Raw genomic sequence first — 17,899 nt, 5'->3', positions numbered from 1 at the left:
CTGCAGAGAACAAGCACTGGCAGCGGCATAGCCAGCAATAGTACAGCGGGTGCAGTGGCACCGGAGCCCTGGGACCACAGGGGCGCAGCGCACCCCAAAAGTAACTTTGTCAAACCATATAAGTGGATATGGGCGTTACGACGCCCTTGTTTTAGGGCCCCGGTCATCTTGCTGCCCCCTCCCATGCTTTAACAGCAAGCCCCGCCCCCCGCCCCCTCCAAAACAAGGTACTCACCTTCAGGCTGAAGCTGGGGGTGGGGGGGTTCGGGAGCGGTCTGTAGTGCAGCCACGGGAGGGGGGGTCTGTGCACACTGAGAGGATGCGGATAGAAGCCCCGAGGAGGCCAGAGAGGCGCCTTCTTCAGATGAGTCCCCGGTCCCGAGCACCGGTGTCCATCTGTCCTGCCTCACGTGAGAGCAGCCTGCAGACCCCAGGCCTGCCAGAGGGGGCAGTGCCCTCCCGACACACGGGGCAGGTCGAGGGTGCGGACCAGCGAGGGAGCACAACCCGGAAGCGAGTCTTGGGAAGGCTTGCATTCGTATCCTTGGCAAGGGGGATGGACAGCAGGGTGGACAGGAGTGACCTGGAGGCAGTGGGCGCGCGGGCACAGGTTTAATGTGTTCAAATATTATATTGTATTTAGATAAAAGAAATACAGTTTCAAATTAAGCGATACATAAAAATCAGACAAGTACTATCTGAATTGTGATGAAAAAGGTAAAAAGGCTAAAATATATAAAACAAATAGATCATGAATATATCAAGCCCACTAACAGACACACATTCAGCAAGTATTAATTGTTGGACAGGCCACATGAAGGGCCGCTTCCCCCTCGGCCCGACCAGGCCCGAGCCCAGTCACGCAAGTGCCACACACCACCACTGCACGTTTTCCGTCCCTTCCGGGACCCTTGCCTCTGAACATATCGACCTCGTGGGCCCGATCCACTACTGGCCCGCGCGCCCAGCCTGGGCGCCATCTTGGACACTCCGCCACGAGGCCGCCTGGCCCCCGATCGACCTCAACCCTGGGCCTGGCCAGGCCTCAGACATCCCGGCACCACCATCCACCCAGGAGGTGAGCGGGCTACTTGGCAGGTCAATGGGAGAAAGAGGTGTCGATGGTTCTCCCCCGCCAGGTGCCGCTCGCCCACAGCCTCCCCGGGCGCTGGCTCCACCCCACTGCTGGGTGTCTGGACTCCCTCATCCCGGACCTCCCGACCAAGTGCGAGGGTCCGGACATCAAAGGGCACCAGCCCTATAACTGGGGCAGCTCCAGAGCAGGAAGGCAGTTGTATCCTGGAGTCGAGAGACGCAGAGAAGAACTCATCCTTGACGGACTACTGGCGCTGCCGTAGCTCTGCCTTGCGCATCATCGTCCTGCCTGCTGGCGCTGCCGCAACCTTCGTAATCCTTCATCGTCGTTGTTAGACGGACCGGGAGGGTCGGCCGAGATTACGGGGAGAGGTCTCCAGGGAGAGCCGTCTCCAACGACTGTACAGGTAAGTAACTTCCCCCCCACAGACGGACACCACACAAGATTGAAGGTTAACGAGACTTTATATGCAATTCTTAGGTTACGTCGTTATGATACAAGGAGGTCTGGACTCAGGGGTCCCCTCGGTTCTGATCTCTGGTTGAGGAGAAAGGGTAGCGGGACAGTCTTAGTTACCAATGAGTTAAATAGCTCTCAATCCTCGAGCTCGGCGTGGTTGCTGATCGGGCCGTGGAGGAGCCAAGCAGGTCCCGAGATGGATGAAGGATGGTCGACGGGCCGTGGAGAAGCCAAGCAGGTCCCGATGAAGATGATGGTTACAACGGTCCGCGGCCTCGCCAGCAGATCCGGACGACGGTGAAGAATGAAGGTTACGACGGCTGTGGCAGCGCCAACAGGCAGGACGATGGTGCACAGGACAGAGCTACGGCAGCGCCAGTAGTCCGTCCAGGATGAGTTCCTCTTACGTCTCTCGACTCCAAGATACAACTGACTTCCTGCTCTGGAGCTGCCCCAGTTATAGGGCTGGCGTGCTTTGATGTCCGGACCCTCGCACTTGGAGGTCGGGAGGTCCGGGATGAGGGAGTCCAGACACCCAGCAGGGGGGTGGAGCCAGCGCCCGGGGAGGCGATGGGCGAGCGGCACTGGGCGGGGGGAGAGCCATCGGCACCTCTTTCTCCCATTGACTTGCCAAGTAGCCCGCTCACCTCCTGGGTGGAGGGTGGTGCCGGATTGTCTGAGGCTGGGCTAGGCCCAGGGTTGAGGTCGATCGGGGGCCAGGCGGCCTCGTGGCGAGGTGTCCAAGATGGCGGCCCGGGCTGGGTGCATGGGCCGGCAGTGGATCGGACCCACGAGGTTATCATGTTCGAGGGCAGGGGTCCCTGAGGGGACGCAGGGCGTGCAATGGTGGTGTGTGGTGCTTGCGTGACTGGGCTCGGGCCTGGTCGAGCCGGGGGAGAGCGGCCCGTCATGTGGCCTGTCCAACATGCGTCCCCCCCAGCTGAAGGCGGGGAGAGTTACCCATCCTCTTGGGGACTCTCTTCGTCGAGGCGGAAAAACCGGGACAGGCCATCGGCGTTGGCGTGGTCGGACCCAGGCCGGTGTTCGACTGTGAAGTCCATACCTTGTAAGGAGATGGACCAGCGTAGCAATTTTGGGTTTTCCCCCCGCATATGCATCAACCACTGCAGGGGTCGGTGGTCAGTCTGCACCCGAAAGTGGGTGCCAAAAAGGTAGGGCCGGAGCTTCTTGAGGGCCCATACCACAGCGAAGGCTTCCCTCTCTATGGTGCTCCAGCGTTGTTCCCGGGGTAGGAGTCTCCGGCTGATGAAGGCCACCGGTTGATCGAGGCCTTCGGTGTTCACTTGGGACAGGACCGCCCCAATGCCCTGGTCGGAGGCGTCCGTCTGGACGACGAACTCCCGGCTGTAGTCTGGGGCCTGGAGCACAGGAGCGGAACACATGGCGGCCTTTAACTGTTCGAACGCCGCTTGACACTCTGGGGTCCAGTTCACCTTCTTGGGCTGATTTTTTGACGTGAGTTCGGTGAGAGGCCCCACGATGGTACCATAGTCTTTCACGAACCTTCGGTAGTAGCCCGTGAGGCCCAGGAAGGCTCGCACCTCAGTTTGAGTGATAGGGGGTTGCCAGTTCTGGATGGCGGCAATTTTCAGCTGTAGGGGGGCCACTAGGCCGCTTCCCACCTGGTGTCCGAGGTAGGTCACCGACCCTTGTCCAATTTGGCATTTGCTGGCCTTGATCGTGAGGCCAGCTCGCTGAAGGGCTTGCAGCACTGCTTGGAGGTGGTGGAGGTGCTCGGTCCAATGGTGGCTGTACACAGCGATGTCGTCCAGGTAGGCGGCGCTGAACTCTTCGAGCCCCGCCAGGACCTGATTGACGAGCCGTTGGAACGTCGCTGGGGCATTCTTCATGCCGAAGGGCATGACCGTAAAGTGATAGTGGCCATCGGGGGTGGAGAAGGCAGAGCGTTCTTGTGCTCGGGGTGTGAGGCCGATCTGCCAATAACCTGCCGTCAGGTCGAAGATGCTGAGGTAGCGGGCAGCGCCCATTCGGTCGACCAGTTCATCTGCCCGGGGGATGGGGTGTGCGTCCGTTCTGGTGACTTCATTCAGGCCCCGGTAGTCGACACAGAACCGGAGTTCTGGTGTGGTCCCGGGGGCGGCTGCTTTGGGGACCAGTACGACCGGGCTGGCCCATGGACTGTCTGAGGGCTCGATGACCCCGAGCGTGAGCATCTTAGCTACTTCCGCCTGGATGCAGGCCCGTACCCGATCAGGTACGCGGTAGGCCCGGTGGCGGATAGGAGGGCTGTCTCCGGTGTCCACATCGTGCACACACCAGGAAGTGACACCCGGGGTGAGGGAGAACAGACTGGCGAACCGTGATAGGAGGGCTTGGCACTCTTGCCGTTGTTCTCTGGTGAGGGTCTCCGAGAGTCGGACCCCATCCACGGAGCCGTCTTGCTCCTGGGTCCGCAAGAGGTCAGGGAGAGGCTCGGAGTCGTCTTCAACCCCATTGTCTGTGGCCATCAAGAGGCTGAGTTCTGTTCGTGCAAAGTGGGGTTTCAGTCTGTTGGTGTGGAGGACTCGGAGCGGATTCCGGGCGGACTCCATATCGATCAGATAGGTGGCAGGACCCTTGCGCTCGATTACCTTGAAGGGTCCCGTCCATTTGTCTTGGAGAGCGCACGGTTCTGTGGGGGACATTACCCAGACCTGTTGCCCCGGCTCGAATTCAATGGATGAGGCGTTCTGGTCATACCATTTCTTCATGTCCTCTTGACTGGCCTCTAGGTTGGCTTTTGCTAGGTCTCTGAACCGCCGGGACTGGTTGCGGAGGGTGAGGAGGTACCGGAAGACATCTGGAGGACTCTTGGCCGGAGGCATCTCCCAGCCTTCTTTGATCAGGCTGAGTGGCCCCCGTACTGGGTGCCCATAGAGCAGCTCGAAGGGGCTGAAGCCTAGGGACTTCTGTGGGACCTCCCGGTAGGCGAAGAGGAGGCACGGCAGCAGCACGTCCCACTGGCGACGGAGGGGCTCTTCCAATCCCCCGATCATCCCTTTTAGCGTGCGATTGAACCGCTCAACAAGTCCGTTTCCTTGGGGGTGATAGGGGGTCGTGAAGCGGTAGGTGACCCCACACTGTTGCCAGAGGGACTTCATATATTTAGAAATAAAGTTCGTGCCTCTGTCACTGACGACTTCCCGGGGGAACCCCACACGGGAGAAGATCCCCATCAGGGCCCGGCCGACCACTGGGGCTGTCACGGTCCGGAGAGGAATAGCCTCAGGGTAGCGGGTGGCGTGGTCCACTAGTACCAGGATGAAGCGATGGCCTTGTCTTGTACGCGGGTCCAGGGGTCCCACAATGTCTATCCCGACCCTCTCAAATGGGGTTGTGACTACTGGAAAGGGTTGCAGGGGAGCCTTTAATTTGCGGCCGCTCTTCCCACTGGCTTGGCACGTGGGGCAAGATCGGCAATGCTGGTGCACATCGTTTCTCATTTTGGGCCAGAAGAAGTGGGTCACTAGGCGGCTGTAGGTTTTATCCTGTCCCAGGTGCCCTGCCAGGGGGGCATCGTGGGCCAGGTTTAGCAGGAAGTCTCTAAAGCGGAGGGGCACCACTAGTACTCGGTTGGCCCCCAGCTCGGCGATTCGTTGCTCGCTGTACAATAGATCATTGTCCCAGTAGACCCAATGAGTTCCGGAGGTATCCCCGGCGCTTTGGGCGAGCGCTTGTTGTCGGAGTCCCTCAAGGGAGGGACAGGTCTTCTGTTCCTGACGAAATTGTTCTTGTGTGGGTCCCCCTTCTTGAGCCCACTGATCAAGATTAGCGAGGTCGGAAGGTTGAGCAAGTTCGAGGGGGATGCCATGGTCGGGGGTCTCGGCGGGGGCGACCGGAGGCGGTGGCGCCGGCCATTCGGGTTCTTCCGGGTGATGGTTGGCACGGGCGGCCATGGACCGGGTGGTGACGCACGCCCAGTCTGGGACGCCCAACATCCCCAAGTGTTCTTTTCGCTCCACGGCTGCCCACGGGGAGCTTTCCAGGTCATTTCCGAGGAGGCATTCCACGGGGGCGTCGTCTCGGACCGTTACCTTCAACATGCCGGAGACCCCTCCCCACTCAAAGGGGACGCAGGCCATCCGACACAGACTTTCCGAGTTGTCGGCTGATCGCACAGGGCAGAGAACGTTCGGTAGATATTGTTCTGGGGTCACCAGATGACAGCGGACGGCTGTCACACTGGCCCCGGTGTCTCGAAGGGCTTCGGCCCGTTGTCCATTGATGCTCACCCATTGGCTGTACTTCTGGGTGTTAGCGGGTAGGGGGACCCGCGGGACCATGTCTCTTCCCCCTAAGCACGCGAGAGTCATGGCGGCTGGCTCCCACTCTTGATACTCTTGCTCGCCTGTTTCTTGTTCCTCGGAGATCTGTTCTTCCCCTAGTGCCGCGGCGGCCACCTGGCGGGGTCTTGGACTCTGATACTGCGGGCAGCTTGGGTCGTTTGCATAGTGGCCGACTCGTTGGCATCGGTGACATGTAACATTGGCTCTGTATCCCGGTCGCGCCGGGGTGCTGCCCCGGTTGGCCGGGGGGGTGGTGCTGGTAGCGGGGGCGGCCGGAGTATTGTCTCTTCCTCGTCCTTGGCCCCCTCCTCCTCCTCTGGGTCGGTAGTGACCATTGTTGTTCCTGTTCTGCTCGTAGGACCCATTCCGGCCCACTCTGGTGATCTCCCACCGGTCAGCTTCGGCTGCGAGCTGCCGGGGATCGGTTAACTTGCTGTCGAGGAGGTGTTGGCGTAGTTCAATGAAGCAATTGTTGGACAGATGCTCCCATACCATCAGATTGAACAGCTGCTCGTAGGTCGTGACGTTGTTCCCTCTGATCCAGCCTTCGAAGGCTCGGCTAAAGTACGTTACATAGTCCACCCAAGTTGTACCTGGAATGCGTGTGCAGTCTCGGAACCTCTGACGGTACATCTCGGGCGTGAGGCCATAGCGGGTGAGGAGGGCCGCTTTCATATGGTCGTAGGAGGTCATCTGGTGGTCTGGGAGCTGTAACAGAGTATCGCGGCCCTCATTGAGGAATTTGCCCCATAGGCCGGCTCCCCAGTCGGCTCTATCGATCCGGTGCGCAGTCATCGCGATTTCATAGGCCTTAAACCATTGCTGGATGTCGTCTTCTCGAAAATATTCTCGGACCACATCCTTGGGGATGTGCACTTTTTTCTCCGCGGTCCCTGGGGTGGACGGTCTGTCGGGCACCCCTAACTCTTTATTTTGTTTGCGCAGGTTGATCTCGGCTAGGTTCCGTTCGTGCTCGTACGTTAGTCTTTTTTCCTCGAGCTCCCTTTGCCTCTGTTTCTCCTCTCTTTCTTCTCGGAGGCGAAGGTGCTCTAAGTTTATTTTTTGCTCGGCCAATTTGAGTTCTATGTCCATCTTGAGTCGGGCCATTTCGAGTTCGTGTAGTCGGGCTTTTTCTCTTTCTTGGATCTCGTCTTGCGAGAGACTGGTTCTTTGCCCCTCAGGGGCCGTGTTGGTATTTTTCGCGGTGCTTTGCTCAGGGGCTTCGACATCCCCGGTCTCTGCCCAAGATTCTAGGGCATGCTTAAAATCGTCCTTGGTACTTAGTCCGGTGGTAGCGATACCTAGTTCGATGCAGAACTGCTTTAGTTCACGATGGCTGTATTCCTCTAGTTTTTCCATTTGGAACTTCTCAGTTGATCCGCTCTCTTTAGTCGACATTTGTTGTTCGTTGTGGGGTGAGCTACTCTCTGTACGTTATGCGGTGATTCGGATCGCGCCGCTGGCCACCAATGTTAGACGGACCGGGAGGGTCGGCCGAGATTACGGGGAGAGGTCTCCAGGGAGAGCCGTCTCCAACGACTGTACAGGTAAGTAACTTCCCCCCCACAGACGGACACCACACAAGATTGAAGGTTAACGAGACTTTATATGCAATTCTTAGGTTACGTCGTTATGATACAAGGAGGTCTGGACTCAGGGGTCCCCTCGGTTCTGATCTCTGGTTGAGGAGAAAGGGTAGCGGGACAGTCTTAGTTACCAATGAGTTAAATAGCTCTCAATCCTCGAGCTCGGCGTGGTTGCTGATCGGGCCGTGGAGGAGCCAAGCAGGTCCCGAGATGGATGAAGGATGGTCGACGGGCCGTGGAGAAGCCAAGCAGGTCCCGATGAAGATGATGGTTACAACGGTCCGCGGCCTCGCCAGCAGATCCGGACGACGGTGAAGAATGAAGGTTACGACGGCTGTGGCAGCGCCAACAGGCAGGACGATGGTGCACAGGACAGAGCTACGGCAGCGCCAGTAGTCCGTCCAGGATGAGTTCCTCTTACGTCTCTCGACTCCAAGATACAACTGACTTCCTGCTCTGGAGCTGCCCCAGTTATAGGGCTGGCGTGCTTTGATGTCCGGACCCTCGCACTTGGAGGTCGGGAGGTCCGGGATGAGGGAGTCCAGACACCCAGCAGGGGGGTGGAGCCAGCGCCCGGGGAGGCGATGGGCGAGCGGCACTGGGCGGGGGGAGAGCCATCGGCACCTCTTTCTCCCATTGACTTGCCAAGTAGCCCGCTCACCTCCTGGGTGGAGGGTGGTGCCGGATTGTCTGAGGCTGGGCTAGGCCCAGGGTTGAGGTCGATCGGGGGCCAGGCGGCCTCGTGGCGAGGTGTCCAAGATGGCGGCCCGGGCTGGGTGCATGGGCCGGCAGTGGATCGGACCCACGAGGTTATCATGTTCGAGGGCAGGGGTCCCTGAGGGGACGCAGGGCGTGCAATGGTGGTGTGTGGTGCTTGCGTGACTGGGCTCGGGCCTGGTCGAGCCGGGGGAGAGCGGCCCGTCATGTGGCCTGTCCAACAGTCGTCGGGACCTGCTGGCGTGGCCGCGGACCGTTTGTAACCACCATCTTCATCGGGACCTGCTGGCTCCGCCGCGGACCGTCGCTTCTTCCGTCCATCTCGGGACCTGCTGGCTCCGCCGCGGCCCGATCATCTAGAACGCCGAGCTCGAGGATTGAGAGCTATTTCCATCTATTGGTAACAAGACTGTCCCGCTACCCTTTTCCCAATCCAGAGACCAGAATCGAGGGGACCCCTGAGTCCAGACCTCCTTGTACCATTCTACCGTACCTTAAGAATTGCCTATAAAGTATCGTTGAACCTTATCCTTGTGTGGTGTACGTCTGTGGGGGGGAAGTTACTTGTCTGTACGATCGCTGGAGACGGCTCTCCCCGGAGACCTCTCCCCTTATCCTCGGCCGACCCTCCCGGTCCGTCTAACATTGGTGGCAGCGGTGGGATCCGAATCACCGCATAATCGTACAGAAAGTAGCTCACCCCACGACGAAATCACGATGTCAACCAAAGAAAGCGGATCCACCGAGAAATTTCAGATGGAGAAATTGGACGAGTACAGCCATCGTGAATTAAAACAATTCTGCATCGAACTAGGTATCGCTACCACCGGTCTAAGTACCAAAGACGATTTCAAGCATGCCCTAGAGTCCTGGGCAGAAACCGGGGCCGTCGGAACCCCCGACCAAAACATCGCAGCAGTAGAAAAAAACACCACGGCCCCTGAGGAGCGAAGAACGGGTCTCTCGCAAGACGAGATCCAGGAACGAGAAAGAACCCGACTACATGAGTGTTAGACGGACCGGGAGGGTCGGCCGAGATTACGGGGAGAGGTCTCCAGGGAGAGCCGTCTCCAACGACTGTACAGACAAGTAACTTCCCCCCCCACAGACGGACACCACACAAGATGGAAGGTTAACGAGACTTTATATGCAATTCTTAGGTTACGTTGGTATGATACAAGGAGGTCTGGACTCAGGGGTCCCCTCGATTCTAGTCTTTGGGTGAGGAAAGGGGTAGCGGGACAGTCTTAGTTACCAATGAGTACAAAATAGCTCTCAATCCTCGAGCTCGGCGTTCTAGATGATCGGGCCGTGGAGGAGCCAAGCAGGTCCCGAGATGGATGAAGGAAGGACGACGGTCCGCGGCGGAGCCTGCAGGTCCCGGTGAAAGATGACGGTTACAACGGTCCGCGGCCACGCCAGCAGATCCCGACGACGATGAAGGATGAAGGTTACGACGGCTGTGGCAGCGCCAACAGGCAGGACGATGGTGCACAGGACAGAGCTATGGCAGCGCCAGTAGTCCGTCCAGGATGAGTTCCTCTTTACGTCTCTCGACTCCAAGATACAACTGCCTTCCTGCTCTGGAGCTGCCCCAGTTATAGGGCTGGTGTGCTTTGATGTCCGGACCCTCGCACTTGGAGGTCGGGAGGTCCGGGATGAGGGAGTCCAGACACCCAGCAGGGGGGTGGAGCCAGCGCCCGGGGAGGCGATGGGCGAGCGGCACTTGGCGGGGGAGAGCCATCGGCACCTCTTTCTCCCATTGACTTGCCAAGTAGCCCGCTCACCTCCTGGGTGGAGGGTGGTGCCGGAATGTCTGAGGCCGGGCTAGGCCCCGGGTTGAGGTCGATCGGGGGCCAGGCGGCCTCGTGGTGAAGTATCCAAGATGGCGGCCCGGGCTGGGCGCGTGGGCCGGCAGTGGATCGGATCCACGAGGTTAACGTGCTCGGGGGCAGGGGTCCCTGAGGGGACGGAGGACGTGCAATGGTGGTGTGTGGTACTTGCGTGACCGGGCTCGGGCCTGGTTGACCGGGCTCGGGCCTGGTTGAGCCGGGGGAGAGCGGCCCTTCATGTGGCCTGTCCAACATGCGTCCCCCCCCAGCTGAAGGCGGGGAGAGTTACCCATCCTCTTGGGGACTCTCCTCGTCGAGGCGGAAAAACCGGGACAGGCCATCCGCGTTGGCGTGGTCTGACCCAGGCCGGTGTTCGACTGTGAAGTCCATACCTTGCAAGGAGATGGACCAGCGTAGCAACTTTGGGTTTTCCCCCCGCATATGCATCAGCCACTGCAGGGGTCGGTGGTCGGTCTGCACCCGAAAGTGGGTGCCAAAAAGGTAGGGCCGGAGCTTCTTGAGGGCCCATACCACAGCGAAGGCTTCCCTCTCTATGGTGCTCCAGCGTTGCTCCCGTGGTAGGAGTCTCCGGCTGATGAAGGCCACCGGTTGATCAAGGCCTTCGGTGTTCACTTGAGACAGGACCGCCCCAATGCCCTGGTCGGAGGCGTCCGTCTGGACGACGAACTCCCGGCTGTAGTCTGGGGCCTGGAGCACAGGAGCGGAACACATGGCGGCCTTCAACTGTTCGAATGCCGCTTGACACTCTGGGGTCCAGTTCACCTTCTTGGGCTGATTCTTTGACGTGAGTTCGGTGAGAGGCCCCACTATGGTACCATAGTCTTTCACGAACCTTCGGTAATAGCCCGTGAGGCCCAGGAAGGCTCGTACCTCGGTTTGGGTGATAGGGGGCTGCCAGTCCTGGATGGCGGCAATTTTCAGCTGTAGAGGGGCCACTAGGCCGCTTCCCACCTGGTGTCCGAGGTAGGTCACAGACCCTTGTCCAATTTGACACTTGCTGGCCTTGATCGTGAGGCCAGCTCGCTGAAGGGCTTGCAGCACGGCTCGGAGGTGGTGGAGGTGCTCGGTCCAATGGTGGCTGTACACAGCGATGTCGTCTAGGTAGGCGGCGCTGAACCCTTCGAGCCCCGCCAGGACCTGATTGACGAGCCGTTGGAAAGTCGCTGGGGCATTCTTCATGCCGAAGGGCATGACCGTAAAATGGTAGTGGCCATCGGGGGTGGAGAAGGCAGAACGTTCTTGTGCTCGGGGTGTGAGGCCGATCTGCCAATAACCTGCTGTCAGGTCGAAGATGCTGAGGTAGCGGGCAGCTCCCATTCGGTCGACCAGTTCATCTGCCCGGGGGATGGGATGTGCGTCCGTTCTGGTGACTTCATTCAGGCCCCGGTAGTCGACGCAGAACCGGAGTTCTGGTGTGGTACCGGGGGCGGCGGCTTTGGGGACCAGTACGACCGGGCTGGCCCATGGACTGTCTGAGGGCTCGATGACCCCGAGCGTGAGCATCTTAGCCACTTCCGCCTGGATGCAGGCCCGTACCCGATCAGGTACGCGGTAGGCCCGGTGGCGGATAGGAGGGCTGTCTCCGGTGTCCACATCGTGCACACACCAGGAAGTGACACCTGGGGTGAGGGAGAACAGACTGGCGAACCGTGACAGGAGGGCTTGGCACTCTTGGCGTTGTTCTCTGGTGAGGGTCTCCGAGAGTCGAACCCCATCCACGGAGCCGTCTTGCTCCTGGGTCCGCAGGAGGTCAGGGAGAGGCTCGGAGTCGTCTTCAACCCCATTGTCTGTGGCCATCAGTAGGCTGAGTTCTGTTCGTGCAAAGTGGGGTTTCAGTCTGTTGGTGTGGAGGACTCGGAGTGGGTTCCGGGAGGACTCCATATCGATCAGATAGGTGGCAGGACCCTTGCGCTCGATTATCTTGAAGGGTCCCGTCCATTTGTCTTGGAGAGCGCATGGCTCCGTGGGGGACATTACCCATACCTGTTGCCCCGGCTCGAATTCAATGGATGAGGCGTTCTGGTCATACCATTTTTTCATGTCCTCTTGACTGGCCTCTAGGTTGGCTTTTGCTAGGTCTCTGAACCGCCGGGACTGGTTGCGGAGGGTGAGGAGGTACCGGAAGACATCTGGAGGGCTCTTGGCCGGAGGCATCTCCCAGCCTTCTTTGATCAGGCTGAGCGGCCCCCGCACTGGGTGCCCATATAGCAGTTCGAATGGGCTGAAGCCTAGGGATTTCTGTGGGACCTCTCGGTAGGCGAAGAGGAGGCACGGCAGCAGCACATCCCACTGGCGACGGAGGGGCTCTTCCAATCCCCCGATCATCCCTTTTAGCGTGCGGTTGAACCGCTCAACAAGTCCGTTCCCTTGGGGGTGATAGGGGGTCGTGAATCGGTAGGTGACCCCACACTGTTGCCAGAGGGATTTCATGTATTTAGAGATAAAGTTCGTGCCTCTGTCGCTGACGACTTCTCGGGGAAACCCCACACGGGAGAAGATCCCCATCAGGGCCCGGCCGACCACTGGGGCTGTCACGGTCCGGAGAGGAACAGCCTCAGGGTAGCGGGTGGCGTGGTCCACTAGCACCAGAATGAAGCGATGGCCTTGTTTTGTACGCGGGTCCAGGGGTCCCACAATGTCTATTCCGACCCTCTCAAATGGGGTCGTGACTACTGGAAAAGGTTGCAAGGGGGCCTTTAGTTTGCGGCCGCTCTTCCCACTGGCTTGGCACGTGGGGCAAGATCGGCAATGCTGGTGCACATCGTTTCTCATTTTGGGCCAGAAGAAGTGGGTCACTAGGCGACTGTAGGTTTTATCTTGTCCCAGGTGCCCTGCCAGGGGGACATCGTGGGCCAGGTTTAGCAGGAAGTCTCTAAAGCGGAGGGGCACTACTAGTACTCGGTTGGCCCCCAGCTCGGCGATTCGTTGCTCGCTGTACAACAGATCATTGTCCCAGTAGACCCAATGAGTTCCGGAGGTATCCCCTGCGCTTTGGGCGAGCGCTTGTTGGCGGAGTCCCTCGAGGGAGGGACAGGTCTTCTGTTCCTGGCGAAATTGTTCTTGTGTGGGTCCCCCCTCTTGGGCCCACTGGTCAAGGTTAGCGAGGTCGGAAGGTTGAGCAGGTTCGAGGGGGGTGTCATGGTCGGGGGTCTCGGTTGGGGCGACCGGAGGCGGTGGCGCCGGCCATTCTGGTTCTTCCGGGTGATGGTTGGCACGGGCGGCCATGGACCGGGTGGTGACGCACGCCCAGTCCGGGACGCCCAACATCCCCAAGTGTTCTTTTCGCTCCACGGCTGCCCACGGGGAGCTCTCCAGGTCATTTCCGAGGAGGCAGTCCACGGGGGCGTCGTCTCGGACCGTCACCTTCAACATGCCGGAGACCCCTCCCCACTCAAAGGGGACGCAGGCCATCCGACACAGACTTTCCGAGTTGTCGGCTGATCGCACAGGGCAGAGAATGTTCGGTAGATATTGTTCTGGGGTCACCAGGTGACAGCGGACGGCTGTCACACTGGCCCCGGTGTCCCGAAGGGCTTCGGCCCGTTGTCCATTGATGCTCACCCATTGGCTGTACTTCTGGGTGTTAGCGGGTAGGGGGACCCGCGGGACCATGTCTCTTCCCCCTAAGCACGCGAGAGTCATGGCGGCTGGCTCCCACTCTTGATACTCTTGCTCGTCTGTTTCTTGTTCCTCGGAGATCTGTTCTTCCCCTAGTGCCGCGGCGGCCACATGGCGGGGTTTTGGACTCTGATACTGCGGGCAGCTTGGGTCGTTTGCATAGTGGCCGATTCGTTGGCATCGGTGACACGTGACATTGGCTCTGTACCCCGGTCGCGCCGGGGTGCTGCCCCGGTTGGCCGGGGGAGTGGTGCTGGTAGCGGGGGCGGCCGGAGTGTTGTCTCTTCCTCGTCCTTGGCCCCCTCCTCCTCCTCTGGGTCGGTGGTGACCATTGTTGTTCCTGTTCTGCTCGTAGGACCCATTCCGGCCCACTCTGGTGATCTCCCACCGGTCAGCTTCGGCTGCGAGCTGCCGGGGATCGGTTAACTTGCTGTCGAGGAGGTGTTGGCGTAGTTCAATGAAGCAATTGTTGGACAGATGCTCCCATACCATCAGATTGAACAGCTGCTCGTAGGTCGTGACGTTGTTCCCTTTGATCCAGCCCTCGAAGGCTCGGCTAAAGTACGTTACATAGTCCACCCAAGTTGTACCCGGGATGCGTGTGCAGTCTCGGAACCTCTGACGGTACATCTCGGGCGTGAGGCCATAGCGGGTGAGGAGGGCCGCTTTCATATGGTCGTAGGAGGTCATCTGGTGGTCTGGGAGCTGTAACAGGGTATCGCGGCCCTCATTGAGGAATCTGCCCCATAGGCCGGCTCCCCAATCGTTTCTATCGATCCGGTGTGCAGTCATAGCGATTTCATAGGCCTTAAACCATTGCTGGATGTCGTCCTCTCGAAAATATTCTCGGACAACATCCTTGGGGATGTGTACTTTTTTCTCCGTGGTCCCTGGGGTGTGTGGTCTCTCGGGCACCCCTAACTCTTTATTCTGCTTGCGCAGGTTGATCTCGGCTAGGTTCCGTTCGTGCTCGTACGCTAGTTTCTTTTCCTCGAGCTCCCTTTGTCTCTGTTTCTCCTCTCTTTCTTCTCGGAGACGTAGGTGCTCTAAGTTTATTTTTTGTTCGGCCAACTTGAGTTCTACGTCCATCTTGAGTCGGGCCATTTCTAGCTCGTGTAGTCGGGTTTTTTCTCTTTCTTGGATCTCGTCTTGCGAGAGACCGGTTCTTTGCCCTTCAGGGGCCGTGTTGGTTTTTTTCGCGGTGCTTTGCTCCGGGGCTTCGGCATCCCCGGTCTCTGCCCAAGATTCTAGGGCATGCTTAAAATCGTCCTTGGTGCTTAGTCCGGTGGTAGCGATACCTAGTTCGATGCAGAACTGCTTTAGTTCACGATGGCTGTACTCCTCTAGTTTTTCCATTTGGAACTTCTCAGTTGATCCGCTCTCTTTAGTTGTCATTGTGGTTCGTTGTGGGGTGAGCTACTCTCTGTACGTTATGCGGTGATTCGGATCGCGCCGCTGGCCACCAATGTTAGACGGACCGGGAGGGTCGGCCGAGATTACGGGGAGAGGTCTCCAGGGAGAGCCGTCTCCAACGACTGTACAGACAAGTAACTTCCCCCCCCACAGACGGACACCACACAAGATGGAAGGTTAACGAGACTTTATATGCAATTCTTAGGTTACGTTGGTATGATACAAGGAGGTCTGGACTCAGGGGTCCCCTCGATTCTAGTCTTTGGGTGAGGAAAGGGGTAGCGGGACAGTCTTAGTTACCAATGAGTACAAAATAGCTCTCAATCCTCGAGCTCGGCGTTCTAGATGATCGGGCCGTGGAGGAGCCAAGCAGGTCCCGAGATGGATGAAGGAAGGACGACGGTCCGCGGCGGAGCCTGCAGGTCCCGGTGAAAGATGACGGTTACAACGGTCCGCGGCCACGCCAGCAGATCCCGACGACGATGAAGGATGAAGGTTACGACGGCTGTGGCAGCGCCAACAGGCAGGACGATGGTGCACAGGACAGAGCTATGGCAGCGCCAGTAGTCCGTCCAGGATGAGTTCCTCTTTACGTCTCTCGACTCCAAGATACAACTGCCTTCCTGCTCTGGAGCTGCCCCAGTTATAGGGCTGGTGTGCTTTGATGTCCGGACCCTCGCACTTGGAGGTCGGGAGGTCCGGGATGAGGGAGTCCAGACACCCAGCAGGGGGGTGGAGCCAGCGCCCGGGGAGGCGATGGGCGAGCGGCACTTGGCGGGGGAGAGCCATCGGCACCTCTTTCTCCCATTGACTTGCCAAGTAGCCCGCTCACCTCCTGGGTGGAGGGTGGTGCCGGAATGTCTGAGGCCGGGCTAGGCCCCGGGTTGAGGTCGATCGGGGGCCAGGCGGCCTCGTGGTGAAGTATCCAAGATGGCGGCCCGGGCTGGGCGCGTGGGCCGGCAGTGGATCGGATCCACGAGGTTAACGTGCTCGGGGGCAGGGGTCCCTGAGGGGACGGAGGACGTGCAATGGTGGTGTGTGGTACTTGCGTGACCGGGCTCGGGCCTGGTTGACCGGGCTCGGGCCTGGTTGAGCCGGGGGAGAGCGGCCCTTCATGTGGCCTGTCCAACAATGAGCTAGAAATGGCCCGGCTCAAAATGGATGTTGAACTTAAGTTGGCCGAACAAAAACTAAGCTTAGAGCACCTGCGTCTCCGAGAAGAAAGAGAGTGTTGGACGTGGCCCATCTGGCAGGTCCGCCCCTGAAGTTTTTATGGTCTATGTAACCTGGGGAGGGTGATTTCCCCTCTGAGTGAGTGTGAGGAGAGAGCGACCTACCCTTCCATAGGAATGCATGGGGAATGGATGAGTCCTGGGTAGTTCCCGGTGCGTAGGGTGTGCAGGGTCAAGTCTGGTATGTATGAACTCGTGAGATTGAATGCTGCGCAACGGTATATGAGGTATGAGTGTGTCTAGTGTAGAAGTCCCCCTTTTGGAAGTTGGCATATTTGTGGAATATGTGCCTGGAGTATGATTGGCCGGGGCTGGCTGGTGAGCCTGGCTCCCAGGATCTGGGAGGGTCTGCCCCGGTGGTGAATGGAGTGTTTAGCATGCTGATGTGAGGGGAGGAGTGAGCCTGGGTCTGCTTGTGGATTGACTGTCTGGTTTGAGTGTCATGAATGAGGCTGGGTTTTCCCCAGACAATGCTGGCTCCACCCCCTGGGGTGCGGCTGATGTTCCTAGCCTGGCCAGTGTAAAGAATCCCCCATAACCAGTTCCAGCTGGTTCTCCCCCTGCCTGCCCCTTCAGACCAAGAATGTGTGTATAAAAAGGGTGCTGTGACACTCTGGGTTTGTTCTTGTTCTCAAACTTGAATCTACCAGGAGCTGCTGCTGCTTGGGCTCAGGGTTGGTTTGCCTCCCTGGGCCCTGCCCTACTCCTGGACTCCTGATGGTTTTCCCCCTCCGAGGAGCGGCTACGCTCCACCTAAGGTCCTAGACTCCCTATGGGCTTTTGCAACCTTCATCTGGCCTCTGGGGAGCGCTTTTCTCCTGATCCCTAGCGCTGAGAGCGCGGCATCTATACCCTAGCGCTTGGGAGCGCTGGATTCATCGAGCCGGTGCCACCCGGCATTTGCCCTGCCCCACGGAGTTGCCAGACGCCCAGCGAGTGCCTACCTCGCCTACCCCCTTGCATGGCATGTCTACGAGGGAGCCTACTCCTCGCTACCTCCCCGAGTTCACCGCTGCAGCCCGGAGTCGGCTGTGGAGGCGCTGTGCCCGCCTCCCTATCCAGGGCCGCGCTGCCATTGGCGGCCCCGGAGAAAGCATTGCCGCCCCGCCATTGGTCCCGGCCGCCGGGACTCCTGCCGCGTCATTGCGGGGCCGCGCAGGGATTGGCCCGACCTTGGAGGGCTTCCCCAGGCGCACCCGGCAGTCGAGGGCTCTCCCGGAGGAGGGAGCGCCGCCATCGCGATGCCGAAGAGCTGAGGCCCCATGGAGCCGCCGCCTCTAACAACGGGTGAGTGCGGGCGGGCTACGGGACGCTCCTCTGCCTTGGGGGGTGCTGTGGGTCCGCGAGGCCTCCTCCCTGGGCCCCAGAGTCCGGAAGGACTCCCACGATGCTTCGCCTACGGCTCCTCCTTCCTTGAGCCCCAGAGAGGCTCCCTCTTGGCCCCCTTCATCGCTGAGCCCGGCGAGGCTCCCCCTTTGGCCCTCTTTGCTTCTGAGCCCGGCGAGGCTCCCCCTTTGGCCCTCTTTGCTTCTGAGCCCGGCGAGGCTCCCCCTTTGGCCCTCTTTGCTTCTGAGCCCGGCGAGGCTCCCCCTTTGGCCCTCTTTGCTTCTGAGCCCGG

The 17,899-nt window shown here is 59.4% G+C and overlaps 1 protein-coding gene across 2 annotated transcripts in view; it reads right to left on the bottom strand.

Moving 5' to 3' along the window:
• PLD2 (phospholipase D2) overlaps positions 1-17,899 on the bottom strand; it is a 476,181-nt gene that overhangs the window by 402,171 nt on the left and 56,111 nt on the right. Inside the window, exon 1 of one of the 2 annotated variants that reach the window (XM_086946232.1) lies at positions 236-514. The exons of the other annotated variant lie outside the window; for it this stretch is intronic. The gene's annotated coding sequence lies outside the window, so the exon portion shown is untranslated. Of the gene's footprint in view, positions 1-235; positions 515-17,899 lie in introns of those variants that run through there. 2 annotated transcript variants of the gene reach the window in all.

Source organism: Lissotriton vulgaris, chromosome 12 (genome assembly GCF_964263255.1).
Source record: "Lissotriton vulgaris chromosome 12, aLisVul1.2, whole genome shotgun sequence".
Lineage (NCBI taxonomy): Eukaryota > Metazoa > Chordata > Amphibia > Caudata > Salamandridae > Lissotriton > Lissotriton vulgaris.
This window is presented reverse-complemented; position numbering and strand designations above follow the sequence as displayed.